Source organism: Catharus ustulatus, chromosome 9 (genome assembly GCF_009819885.2).
Source record: "Catharus ustulatus isolate bCatUst1 chromosome 9, bCatUst1.pri.v2, whole genome shotgun sequence".
Lineage (NCBI taxonomy): Eukaryota > Metazoa > Chordata > Aves > Passeriformes > Turdidae > Catharus > Catharus ustulatus.
In genome coordinates, this window is record NC_046229.1 from 22,702,232 (window position 1) to 22,716,949 (window position 14,718).

The following is a 14,718-nucleotide window of genomic DNA, read 5'->3' on the forward strand; positions in this document are numbered from 1 at the left end:
ACAACTGTCTCCTTACTGGGGAAATAATTTTTTTTCTTTACTTGTATCCTGTACTGCATCCTATGAAGGTGGCACTTTTCCAATTCTTTTCTTGTTGCTTTACTTAAAACAAACAAAACCAACCTCCCTCAATTTGTTTAATAAGGGCATATTTGCAAGCTTCCTGAAATAATTACTTCCTGGTGTCATCACAGTTGCTGCATTCAAACTTGTGTTTCTCAGCTTGGGGAAAATTAATAAATGAAATACAAAAAAAATAATAAATCAATATATGTACACACATGCCCTCCCCTTCAGTTACTCTTGCAGATAAAATAGTGGCCATGAGCCCTAGGTACAAACCCTTTTAGTGCAAGGCACCAAACAAGGATAACAAAAGGTAGATCTCTTCCCAATGAGAAGCTTCTCACTTCCCTTCCCTACTTTCTCCCTTTACCAATGGATTCATCGGTTCTGGTGCTTAAAATTTTCCTGCCTTCTGATGATTGCTCTTGAGTGTACTTTTAAATGCCACAGGCAGAAAGAGATGCAAGCACAAACAAAGAACTGCCCTCATTCAAGGTTACTGAAGGTCCACTACAGTCTTGGCTGAGCCAGCCATGCTCAAGGCTCATGTCCCAGTTAAACCCACTGAACTCCAGAGTAAAAGAACTAAGTTTCACATTATCCGCAAGTGAAAACATGTGGTCTTGTGTCTTGGCCATTTGTATCTTTCTCACATTTGGACACACATTGAACTACCACTGCTCCTGTCCTGAAGCCTCCCTTGTGCCTCTTTCCTTTTGGCTGGATGGGAATAACAGGCAGGTGGCCATGGTCCAGGCTTTCACAAGGAGCCTGCTTATCTTGCAGTACAAGTAAGTGAGGGTAAGACGACTGACCAGAATTCTTCAGTAATTTCTGGCTGCTGCTGCACATGAGTATCAGCATGGGCCAAGATCTTCAAGATCCATCTGGCTGCATCCTATACAGGCCCCTGTTTCAGAATTACTTTGAGAAGTTCGCAGTAGAAAATGAAAAAGCAGCACTACCTGATGCCTATTAATCATTTGTTTTTGTTATTGTCTTACACTTCAGTACCACCTGAATTTCAGCAAAGCATTATGTTTTACTTGAAATAACTGTTTCAAGTAAGTGTGGAAGACTTTATAAACAATTGACCTGAAATCTAAATAAAGCATTGAAAACAAAAGAAAAATTGTACAAAGGAAATAATAAAATAGGGGGAGTGTGTGGAGCTCAGTATTGAATTTAGTTTTCATTAAAAACCTGGAAGATGCAGATAAATAAATTTGATATATGATGTATACATAGTTATAAACTGAAAGGAATGCTAAATGCTAACACACCGAGATACTGTTTCCAGAAAAAAACTGCCTGAGTACATAAAATGTATCTGAGCACTTGAGAAATTAGTGATACTGTAAAGGAAGATCCAGCCAGATACTGCAAAGGAAGATCCAACCAATGTGAAAGTAAGACATTAAAGCAGTCAAAAAGACTGCCTCTAACAGCCAACTACAAAATAATCATGTTAAGAGTTGAAGACATTGGCTTACCTCTCCCAAAAAACACCTCCCTTTTTTTGAGGTTAACAGACATTTGTCCCATTTTACTGTCCAGAATCCTATGCAGAATTACTAAAACAGGACATTTGATTTCCAGAAGGCCAAGTTCCAGCTTTCTTTAAACCATTCATACAAAAGGAGAAAGCTGTTTATGTGCCACCTATTCGTGCTGAAAAACAGGGAAGCTGGACTCAGGCAGCCACTCGCTTCCTGCCAGTGGGAAGCCATAGCATTTACAATGAGGAAAACACTTACAGGCAGGCAAAAAAAAGGAATTTGTCCTGTACTACTTTATGTATTTTAACCAAGATATCAAAAAGACTTCCTAAGAACCCAAGCAACTTGATATAGTAAATAAACTAGTAATCTTCCTCCTGTTTTTTACCCCTTTCCCCCCGTTCATCTCCATTTCTCATCTTCCACAGGTTGTTTTCAACAACCTGATGAGGATTTCAAGGCAAACCCAAATCAGATTACAGGATTACAGGATAGAAAAAACTCCTCTCTTCTCTCAAGACACAAGGGAGGTGCTGACATAAATAATTATGTGGTCTCAGCTAACAAGAAAGTGGTATTTCTATCAGAAGTCAAGGTGTTCAAGTGCATATAGCCAAGATATGAAAGCTAGAAAGTGGCACAAGTAAGCCCTAAAGCAAGGAAAAGATGGGGGGGGTTATGTTTTTTCGTAGTCTATTCAGTACCCAGAATCAAGAATCCAGAAAGGTTTTCCTGCGTGAAAAAAAGGGTTCAGCTGCTGCAAGTGTGACAGTCACAGGAAACACTGTGCACTGGATGAGGTGTGAATACATAGAAAACCAAGAAAAAACTTCACATTAAAATAAGAAGCCTCTATTTACCTAATGTTTGGAAAAGCTGAAAAGTCTCATTCATGAAATACATACTCCATGAAAGAATATCTGGAGTAATGTTTCTAACTCTATTACTAATAGAATATTTATTTTTAAATTACTGCTATTAGGCAATTGAATTTTTCATATCCTAAAGGCATAATTTACTAGCAGCCTCTAGTCTCATGCTGTGTTAACTGCTAGAATAAATAGGGCAGTCACACAGAATGAGACACTGTTCCAGTTTTCCATTTACAATGTTAAATCTGTATTTACATACTAATCTAAGTTCAGTAAATAAAAGCTGCCTTTTGTGCTTACAAGTCAAAAATATTAATAAATTTTAACAGAACATTCAAATTTATTTTTTGAGAACTCAGCAGGCAAAATAATTCTACACACTCAGTAGGCAGCGAAGTTTCATCTCTAAAGTAACCCATACTTGTCTCACCTCAAGAATAAAGAACATGCATATTTCAGAACATTCTGATTCTGCTACCTACTTTTTTTAAAACTTTTTATAAGTGAGTGTACTTGGTTATTGTTTGTCTAACAAGGCTGGACCAACACTAGACTGAAATCAGCAGATATTTAAGAAATAAGGGGCTCTTTACTCAGGCCATAAGGATTGAATTTGCAGCAGCATGGACAACCATGCTAAACTAAAGTAATAGGGGCCATGGAACCTTTACCTTCAGAAAAATAAAGCATCACAAACTCAGGACAGGAATCCTCAGATGTCCTCTGAATGTTGCATATGTCCAGTTCTGCAAGCTCAGTTTTAGATATGGTGTGAGACCCCACTCCCCCAGGTGCCAAGAACATTTATTCTGAATACAAAACAACAAAAAAACCCAAAACAACAAAAAAACCCAACACATTTCATCCTAAGTCTTGAATTTTACTGTCTAGAATCCCCACTTCAGTTGAAGTCAGTGGTATCTGTAGCTGCCAGTAACCTGGGTTATAAAGATGTGTATCCAAATTAGAGACCCTGTTAATACAACCAGCAGTGTCCTAAATCAACCACAGACAAGACACTGACATACAAAAATTATCCTCTATCTTAAGACATCATCTCCCATCCACTATGCTGATCTCAGAACTTCCCCAGTCCTGGGTGAGAAATACTGTTCTTGAGATAAAACTATTGGAGTGAAATAATGATTTAGAAACAAAAATATTGAAATTCAGATCTACTACATAGATAAATGTTAGAAATTAACTACCCTGCTCTTGCTATGTTAGAAATTGTGGTAGATGTGTGCCAATTTAAGGCACTTCAGATTTACCCATCCCATGAAATACCAAGCAGCACTTATGAGAAGTATGCCCCTCATTAATTAACTGCCTCTCTTCATGCAGCAGTGGAAACTTGACTTCAAAATATCTGAATGAAGACCAAGAGCCACGCTGAGAAGTTTCTAGGAGTTCATTTTCAGGTACATCATATCTTAAAAGAACATAAGACTACTCTGGAGAAGACAAAAGTGGGTGGCTTGGTAGCAAGGTACATTTACAGCCTAGGTTATAGTAGCTGAGGTCAGTGGTCCATGTGGCAAGCCCAAGTTGTAAAACTATTTTACCCTCTTCCCATTTTTCTTAAAAAACTATACCAGGACTAAAATAGGAGTGGAGGTCCATTATTGCCTGAAAAAACTCATACAGTTAACTCTGGCCTAGCTATAAAATTGTTTTGTGCTCTGTAAGCCACCATCTCATCCTCAAGAAAGTGAGGGGTTGCCAGAAAGCAGCTCACTGAAGAAGTAAAAGTGTACTTCTGGAATGCAACAGTAAAGAAGCAACACTCTTAGTTAAGACGCAGGTTGTGTTAAAGGCTCAGTGAACACAAACACAACTTGTCTCAAAGGGCTTGTGAAGGTAACGTGGACTTCAGTCCAGTAAACCAAAGGTCTAATCACCCCCAGGCAGAGCAGAGGGGGTGCAAATAAGCAAAACTCAGACAAAAATTTGGTGTCCAAACATCACTTAACTTGCCTCTCATTTTTATTCTTCCATGTTTCCTGCAGTAAGACTTTCTTAAATCACTGCAACTTGCACACAAGGTTCAACCAAGGAAAACAAAGCTGAAACTAAAACACCTAGGCACCACAGTGCAGCACTTCCCCCATCCTGTGTAAAAGGCCATTTCACAAAATAGCCTGAATGTGCCGATACCCCAGGCACAATCTTAATGGCAATAAATGCTTATATGACATCAAAAGGCTTAAGATCCACATTAGATAAACTGATGCAAAGCATGTTTTTTTTTTAAAGGAATAAAAACATGCCAGTAACAGAAACACACGAGTATGACCAGCACAGATTCTACCCCAGCAAATCGTCTCAGTGTGAACTGGAGCAGAATCTGATGCTGCAATCACAAAAGAGATATTTTCCCTTACTCCAAGGGAGAGTTGTTCCTACCAATTCAGTTCCCAAATTGCTGTGTTATATTGCCTCCTTCGCTGGGTTTACAAATAGGATGCACAAACGAATGCACGTGGAATTACAGAGTTTGATTTGCTGGCTCTTACTTCCCTTGTTCCCAGAGAGGTACCAAAGGGCAGATGAAGCGTGGGCAAGAAGCAGGCAAAGGTCTGGCGGCAGAAAAGCTGTCCTGGCATACAGTCCCTGGAGCAGGAGCAACGCTGAACAGGGGGGAGGCCGAGTACCGGACTGGCCACTTAGAAGCCCCGGGGTATGCAGAACACCTGAGGGAGTGACGCAAGGCAAATCATCAGCCATCCCAAAAGCCAGTCTTTAGTCTCCGGGGAAACTAATGGCTCCCAGGTGTCTCAGTCAGAGCTTAACTGCTCTGGGACTCAGTTATGCTAAATGCTAAACCAAACCTCCTCGAACACATTTCACGTGGGTTTACGGAGGTCTCTGTTGGGTGTCTAGGTGAATACGAGATAGGTTAAACTTGTCTGAAAGCTGTTTCTTGGAGTGTTTTGTGATTGGCAGGTTTTCTACAAATTTTTCTGCCCTGCTAGTTTGTCAACATCATCCTCATCTGAAAATAAAGGGGTTTGTTTATTTTCCTTAAACGCTATGTGTTTGATACTAATTTTGCGTATTATAAGTGCAGTCATACAGGGATTTGTAGTGATCCAGAATCATGGAGAATGATTGGTACTACACTGATAATCGATGCCTTTAACTCCACCGGCTGTGACATTCATTCCTTGCCGCTGCAGACAGCAGAACTATGGACAGCAGTCACTCGGTAGCTCTTGTTCGCAGGTGGTGCATATGCAAAGAGTCTGCCATGAATCTGAAAAGGCATCTGAAAAGAAGCACGTTTCAGTCGCCCGGGTGGTGTAATGCGCTGTGTTTGAGCACAGCTGATAAGATGCAATTCAGCTGCTGTTTGGCTGGCTAAGTAAGCACTGCCTTGCATGGCAATGTCTGATAATGAGGTTCCAACCCCTACCTCAGAATTCCAGCCCAGTTTGCAAGGATGAGAGAGAATTTACAAATCTACTACCTTAATAGGAAATAATACAAAATGGATTTTTAAAGGATACAAAAGTATATGCGCAATTATATGTTTACAGGGTCCTTTTAGTCTTCAATTAAAAATTAAATAAATATTTCCAATAGTATCCATCCTATAGTATCCATCTACCATATTTTCTCCAAAATGAGAGTGTGGCAAACATTGACTTGTATAGATCTAAACAAGTTCCCCTTCTAGATAAGAACAACACTGGAAACGTTTAGCATGGCCTTTCCTCCTTTCTGGAGAAGGTGTCCTGTGCGTGGGAGCTTTGCAGCACAGCCTGCAGCCGCCTGTCTATGTACAGGGCGCAGCTCCTCATCACACACTCCAGGTCCCCAGGCAGCCAGCACAGCTTCCAGGGACACAGTGCAGCAGGAGGCAGCCTCCAGTTTGCAGGATTATATTCTGAAGACAGCCTCAACGTTGTCTTGGCCTCCCACTGTGGGACGGTATTCAGAGTGACGAAGGATTAGCCAACTACAGAGCCATACTGGCCCTTTGGATGTCACATTTCTCAACAGCATTCTAAAATGCGGGACTGAAGAAGATGACAGCCCTCTGTGACAACAGTCACCATACAAGAGCCACAAACTCTTGTTCAATTTACCATTAACTATTTTTAAATATTTCTTGGCATATAAGAGGTGTTTGTTTATATTTCTTTAGGAAGTCAGGTACCCATGAAAGCAAACATCTGAATTTCTGTTCCATTTTCAGGACGCTTTGCTCATGGAGTTTAGCATAAATCTCAGTTTCCCTTCAAAGACCCCAGGCAAAACATGTATTTTTTGGCAGGGATTTGGCTTGGGTTTTTTCCTAGGAGTGAAGGTAGAACACCTGGGGGAAGCACACAGAAAATCTTGTGTAAGTGACACCTTCAAAACAAGCAGTTAGGGTCTGGTTGCTCATTTCATCTTCAGGGCCCACTGTAACAACCCTCTCTGTGTGTCCACGGCACTTGTAGACACTGAGATAAATTTATCTCTGGTGAAAAATGCTGATTTCAATAGTTATACTAGGCATGGATTTGAGTCACTGCGTCCTTTCAAAATGAGCCTATTGGGATTACAGGTCTGCAGTTAAGCTCAGATATAACAATTATCAAGATCAAGGCCACTGCTGGATCACAAATACAACTGAGATAAACAAATGTACTAATGAACTGCCATATGAAAACATGAAAAAGAATTGCAATTTTAAGTATCAGCTATTTGTAACAGCATGCTCATACTTGGCCCTCTGATACCTTAAACAATCTGGAAGTTCAGCATAATGATTACTCTAAAAAAGGAGAAAAAGCCCATGTGGATAATAGTTGTTAGGAGACAGTTATGTTTTAAGCAGATGGTAAAAAGTGTCAGTTTGAGGCAAAATATAGATCTCCCTTCTGTTGAATAATTAATGAAAAACTCCTTCCCCACTATAGCCATTGTAACTGTGTGACTGAATGGTCTCTATTTAATAAGGCCTCATGTATGAACACAAGTCACCTCTTACAACCAGATGTTTTTCCAGGGCTGATATCCATTGTCTTCTCTCCCTCTCCTGAACTCCTTCCACAGGACAAATTCTGTTGCGTCTAGTCAAGCGGAGCTTCCAGTGACAGTAATCAAGACAGTTTGATTTAGCAGTACAGCCTCCTTTTATTAGAGAAATTCTGACTCCACTGAAGGCAGCTGAAGCCTTGACATTGACTTGAGCCACACAGACATGCCATGCACTGAGTTCTCCCTGTTCAATGAATTGTATCCTTCTGCTGGTTTACACCAGCACAAAGAGTAATTTTCTCAGAAATAATTCTATTTTCAAGTATTTGAATATGTTCACTGGAAATGTTCAAATACACCTGAACTAAAAAAATAGACAATGCAACCAGCTCTAATTTCAGGGATACCTTCTTATGATACCAACTGCCATGAGCTACTGCCGTTATGTTCTTGCATGTGTTTCATAACAGAAGGAAGATTTGGGAGCCTAGGAAGACAGGGGGGAAAAAAAGGATAAAGTGAGATTAAAAAGGGATAAAAATGAGAAGAAAAGTAGGTGGAGGTGGTCAGAGAAAGGCACATGAGATTATTCCCTAACTTACCACAAGCTGGAAGACTCTGTTGTGGACAAAGTGGTGGGGCAGGTCATGAAAGGACATTTGAAGCCAGCAGGTCAATACCTGACTGTAGTGCCAGCCCAAGCAGAGCATGAGCAGAGGAGAAGCAGCCACTTCATACTTTCTCTTAATTAATTCATTTAGCTGCAGTATTTGTCACCAAGTACTGGGTTTGTGCAAGCCCAGCACTAGTAGGAACTCAAAGCAGTTGTTAAATTCTGTATGTACTCAGAGATTTAAGACCCAAAAGTTACCTATGTCTCCACAGGCAGGGAAGGCAAACCCTTAGAACCGCATGATGCAGACAGCAGGGAGCTGCCAGCTCAGCAGAGCCTCTGTAACACTTTGAATCTTGACCCCTGGCTCTTCCCCACTGCCAGGGCTCACATCCCTGTCAGCTCCAGCCCCCAGGATCTCAGGGAATCTAGCTGTTTTGTGGAAAAGGATGAAATTGCTGATGGGCAAGGATGGATTGGTGTGGACTGCTTGCATTTCCTTACCACACTGAGATCACAACTAAGAGGTGCTTCAGTGCAAAGTTGCCAATTTTTAAAAACGGGGCATCACTGCTTTTCCTCACCAGTAAGGCATGGCTGTAGTTGGAGGGAAGGCACTATTTACAGTGCAAAAACAGAAAAGAAGGCAAGAGCCACAAATGTTCATTTCTGGCTGGACTACCTGAACTCAGTGGTGTACCCAGGACACTGCATTGTGCTTATGCTCTTGCTACATTAAATGTTTATAACTAGAGAAAGAGAAGTTAACTCATTCGTGTTCATGCAGGGCAGGCAGATGGAAACCAGACCTTTTCTCCTCTCTCAGCCCTGGGGCAAGACTGCAGAGTCCTGAGGCATTGCAGCCACAGCAGAATAGCCAGATCACCAGAGCTCACGAGCAGAGCGACACCCATCACTGGTTTATGGCAATAAACACTGGTGGGTGAGGTGAAGCTTCCATATTCCCTCTTACATTCACCTTAGCTTCTGCAATTAATGACAAAACATGATTTCACATCAGAGGGCATTTCATTCAGTCAGTCCATGCATGCAAATGCCCTTCACCACAGCAGAAATGGAGCACGGAAATACAAGCATTTAAACACACTAAATTTTTCGTATGGCTCTCAGAGTAGTATAAACAGCTCTTCCTAGTAACTCCTATGATCCAGATCCTGCCTGAAATTAAATCTTAAATCTCCTCTTGGAGACTGCATGCTAGCAGATTTCTTTGTATAATACTCACAGCTTGCCTTCAAACGTGTGCTGCATAAATAGCTCAGGGAAAGGAAACAAACTCAAAGTCACACTTGTAAATTATTTGATCACGCTATTCAGTATTTTCCAAATCCCCTCATCTTTCTACAGAAAAAAGAGAGGTTTCCTGATGCCCTACGATCACAGCAAACTCTTTCAAGAGAATTCCCAAAGCTGACAATCTGCAGCCCCTTGTAAACACAGTGAGGCAAACAAAAGACATCTGATACAGATGACTGAAGAATGCTGCTGTAAACCAGCTGTATCAGTCCTGCAGAAACCCTGAGCTATTTCTTATAGGTTGTTTGCCTTCAACTTTCCAACAAGGACTAGCAGCCAATGTAATGCTGCTGCAAGTTTACAGAAGACTCTCTTTTTAAAGACAATGTTTCTAAGCACCGGTTTTTCCTATGCAGGATGTCTGCTCCACTTTGCCTGAAGGCTCTTGCACCATTCCTGCGATGGGCATGTCCTACATGGGCAGGTACTACATCCCAGGAATAAACAAGCTTGCTGGATACAAGGTCAAGCCAAGTTTTGCTCCAGACCAAGCTGCAGAGGCTAGAATTACACTGGGAGCTAAGCTGGTCCCTCTGCACTGCGCTCTGTGTGTGATTCTGCAATAATACTGGCTTTTGTCACAAGAGCTCACAGCAAGGCTTCTCGGGCTTTATGGGGTTGTAACAGGAAAGAGCTTTGCTCATGAAACAAAATTCATGTTGAAAATAAAGATTATTTGAATCCATGCCTAGGAACACTATTAGCATGAGATCCTCAGCAACATAAGGCAACCAGTGTTCACTGATCAGTGATCTTGCTTTAGGAGCATTGACCTTGAGTTCTAAACACAATGGATGACAACAACCAGGTAGTCATTTAAAAATGAAAGGGCAAGGACCAGTCCAGGACTTCTCAAAAATCAAAAGGCAGAGAAACTGCTGGAAATGGCAATGGAGGAAGAAGCTTTTGATGTGTCACACAAGTGTGTGCCATTCAAGTAAAATGCCATTCTGACAGTCAAAAAATAAAACAATTATTCTAACAAAAAGAAAAAAAATGAAAATTGAAAATATTTAAATGCAAGGCCAGGCAATGAGCTCAGAGATAAGGATTTGTCAATCATCTGTTGGAGCACAGACAGCTTTTACTGGTGTGTTACAGCACCTTTTCTCAGCTGCATTTGCAGGGGAGCCAGGGATGCTTTTGTGCTTTTGCACTCCATCCAGCTGCATCTTTGACCACGATCTGCCTGAAGAGTGAGTGAGGACCTAATTCCAGACCTAATTCCAACCTTTGTTCATCATTTGCATTTGGTACATTTCTGGCATTTTTCACCCCTGCCAAGTATAATGCTCGGTGTGAAATGGGGATCACTTCCCCTTTTCTTGGTGCTGTCTCCAGCTCTAAAGGCCCATTAATTCAGTAGGAACAGCAATAACAAACCCAAGTAATACTTTTCAACCAAATGTTGCAGACAACAAGAAGCTTCACATGAAATTTTCAGCTAAAGTGCTAGAGATTGCTGAATGAGACTACAGTTAAAAGCTGTTCTTTCTCCATGTTAAACACACATAGTTTTAAAGAACTGTTTGAAAAGACAAGTCGTGTCTATTTGTCCACTCAACCTGCCCAAGTTAGTTAATGTTTCAAAGCAAAAGCTACAAATTCTCAGGATATTTGATTCCTGCCCTTTCTGACCCTAGAAGCGCATCCCTCTGGTACTGCTGGACAGTTGACAGGCTGCCGAAGCAGAACAGGTGTATGCAGCCTCCACACAAGCACAGACAGCTACACAAAATGCACATCAGCAGAGAATCAGCTGCTTGGATAAAGTAGGGCTTTGAACACTAGGAATTTAGGGAGATAATTACTTTTACTGTCATTGCAAGCATTTCTGAATGTTTAAATTAAGCTACTGATGAAGTTAAAGGAAGAGCTTCTTGGAAGATACCAGCTCTTCCTTTATGTTACTTACCATCAGAAACTGTTTGAACAAGTGGTTGCAGGTGTGACTACAGAGGAAATAGGTGTTACATTTTTATATTTTCCACAGATAATAACCTAGGAGCCTGCAATAAATACAGGGGGCATGATGCTCCTTTACAAGATACTGTGATTATTTTTTTTAGCTAAAATCCTTCCCAGGCCATGCTCTATTATGATAGATGAGCATATAAACATGCAATTTATGCACTTCTTTCCTTTTACTGGCTCACACCTGATCATGTTTACAAGCAGATGTTATACTTTCATTCTCTTGTGGTCCATGTAGAGGATGAAGAAGTGACAGCTCGGGAATGTGTTTATTAAGTATTGTGAAACATCTGCTTCTGTCTTTCAACACACACTACATGTTTACCTATTCACAGGACACACAAGTTTGTATACAATTCACAATTGTACCCATCAAACTATTACAACTATTAATGCAATTATGATAAAAACTTTAGTGTGAGAAGGAGCAGGTTTCCTTAACCACTGAAGTATTGAGTGTCTGTAATATCCCATACGTTTAATGTTTCCAGAGCACGTTTGCATGTCCCACCATCACAGTCAGCAGATCCCTGGATAGCAGGGACTATAATAGAGAAGTCCACCATATAAATTTTTCACCCCCAGAAGAAGCCTTGTGCCCGGACACATGCCTGGGGCAACTCCCGCCCTTCACCAGGATGGGAGGCTGGCACACGGCAGGGGTCCATGCAGCACACATTAGGACAAGGTGACAACACAGCTCTGCTGCTGAGCAGGTTTGCATGGCTACACTGCTCCCCACACACTTCCTGGCAGGGTTCAGGGCCAGCCAGGGCAGCCGTGCCCCTGGGGATAAGCTCCTGTTACTTTGCAGGCATTCAAATTGCTGTCCTGCTCCTGGTACCATTCTAATAGGTGGTTACACAACAATACCTGCCTGTGGTCTGGCTGTACTCCTTAGAAAAAAATCAAAGAATCCCCCACAAACCCCCCACATACACTAAGTCTTACAAATAGAAATCTAGGGTTAATGAGTCTCTAGAGCTTGAGAGTAGGTAAACAAAAGCAACCAAGCAAGCATTAGGATGGTACAGCTAGTAAAAAGGACAAGTTAAAAGCACATATAGTAATGATTTCTGACAGTAAAGAAACCCTTTCTTTTCATTCATGAAATTACCTGAATTTAAACTATTTGGAGAAGCAACCATCTTCTAATAGACAGATTGCATATTTAGGACTTAAAACAGATTGAAAGTGAAAATTTTGCAAAAATCATTGGGGAATTTAAATCCTTGTTTAATTGGCACTGCATGAGCTGCCAGGAATAATTAATAAGGCTAAATTTAACTGCTCTGGCAGTATTTCCCTTTCAGACACAGATCCTTTTGGCCCAAGCCCAGGAGATCTAAAGCAGGTCTATCTTTCCAGTGGTGCCAGGGAACACCAGAGCTGGAGGAGATGTGATTCTGAAGCTGGAGTAGATGTGATTTGGAAGACCTGCAACCATTTTGTGTTCAATGGCACTGAAATGCAACTCCTCTGCTATAAGGTGCTGTTTCAGGCTGAAAACTCTTTTCAGTGTGGCTGCAAACCGGTGAAACCAGATGCAACCAAACAGGCAGGTTTCCCATTCTCTTCTGTGCTTTGGTGTGTGAGCTCTCGTTGAACTCACATGTTCAGCTCAGGAAGGAAAGCAAACCCAGACACCGCACAAGCGAGCAATGGAGGGTAAGTGCTGCTTGAGGTGTGGGCAGCTTGGTTTTGTGAGGTGTAAAGACGTGAGTGACCTTCGCAGCCTGAAGGTTGGTCTCCCTCAATTTCCTGCCTCTTACAGTCATGCAGGGGAAAGAGCAGAAGAAACAAGCATAAACTTGTTATCCCCCTAATTTAATTTTAGCATCCTCCTCCCACTGTTTTTCCTGTGAGAAGTTCAGGCATCTGGAATAACACTGTTGCATTAAGAAATGAGAAACAAATTGCTGAAGGGCACTGGAATTCAGGCAGTCTAACCCAGTGCCTTCTGCTGGCAAAAACAGCTGCCCCTAAGAAAATCCGCCCAGGATGCTGCCTTCAATTCTCAAGGTGCAAAGTTTAAATTTGAAGGCAAATCAGGCTCCAAGCAGAACATGATCACAGCAATCCAAATGGCTCAGCAGCAGCTTCAGCTCAGCAGCAGCTCAGAACTCAGCTCTGGAGGCAACGTGGAGATGAAAACCAAGCTGCCAGTCATGGCAGCAGGACCTAACCTGGGTGTTAGCTCACTGACTTTTTTGTGTTCTACAGCAGGAAAACATGACTCCAAAGCTCATCTCTGTTAGATGGCAACAGCCCTGTCCCACGCACAACCTCAGCTTCTTCTTTCTCTACCATGTAATTAAAGACAAATAAAAGAATGACCCATAAAAGCCAATTGAGTGGTAGTTTACGAATAAATGTATTTTCATTAATTCCCACACTGTTTAGCTGTGGGAAAGAGCACCAGGAGGTTTTATTGTTGTTGTTTTAATACCAGTAATACTGCAAGGCTCAGACTGGATGATGCCTGCAACTGTTCTTCAAGGTACAGTAAGAAAAGTACTCCTAGCAAAAACTGCCTCGCACGAGGTGAGAAAATTTGTATTTTGATCCACAGTGGGAGAAGAAAATGTCGCAGACATAAAAGTACTTGTCCAAGCATCAAGGGAGCAAACATAGGAACAGCAAGAACTTCAAATTATTTTAGCACTCGGTATAAGAAATGTTTCAAAATCCAGAACATAATATCCTTACTCAAAGAGAAAATTTGTTTTTGTGGTTAAGATGAAACTGGAAACTCAAAACACATGTTAATTCCTAGTCTGCATGACATGGGAGTAATTTGATTCTCTGTGTCCCAGTTCCTCACCTATAGCTAAAAATATTACATTTTCTTTTTAAAGGCCCTGCCTTTTAGATTATGAGCCAACAGAGCAGGTATTACATCTTATTTTGTATTAGGTACAGCATTAAGAATAAAGCTGGTATAATCTCAGATGGGCAAGCCTATACTAAAAACTTAAATTTATATGGTAAGATTTTAATGTTAATCTAATTCCATGTCTTGTCATGTCTTACTTGGCATGAACTTATAGGAAAGACAATAATAGCATCACACCTATGTTTCATTCTCTGTAATAACCCGTAGAAGAAAAACATACCACAGAAAGTGAAAAAGAGATTAAATTTGACTGTAAACCTTGCAATAACGCAGCAATGGCTTCAGCACACCTGTATACACTGTGAATGTGAAGCTGAGCCTTTTATTTTCAGCTGGTCCATCAGTGGCTGCCACTGCCATTGTGTCCTGTCACTGACCCTGCTGCCATCACCTCGCCTGCTTCTCATGGCTCACACCTGCACCACCACGGGAGCCCAACCCGAGAGAGCTGGAGGGCAGGGCAGGGTGGGGGGCATGAAGCAGGGGTTGTGCAGGGCAGGGAAGGAAAGC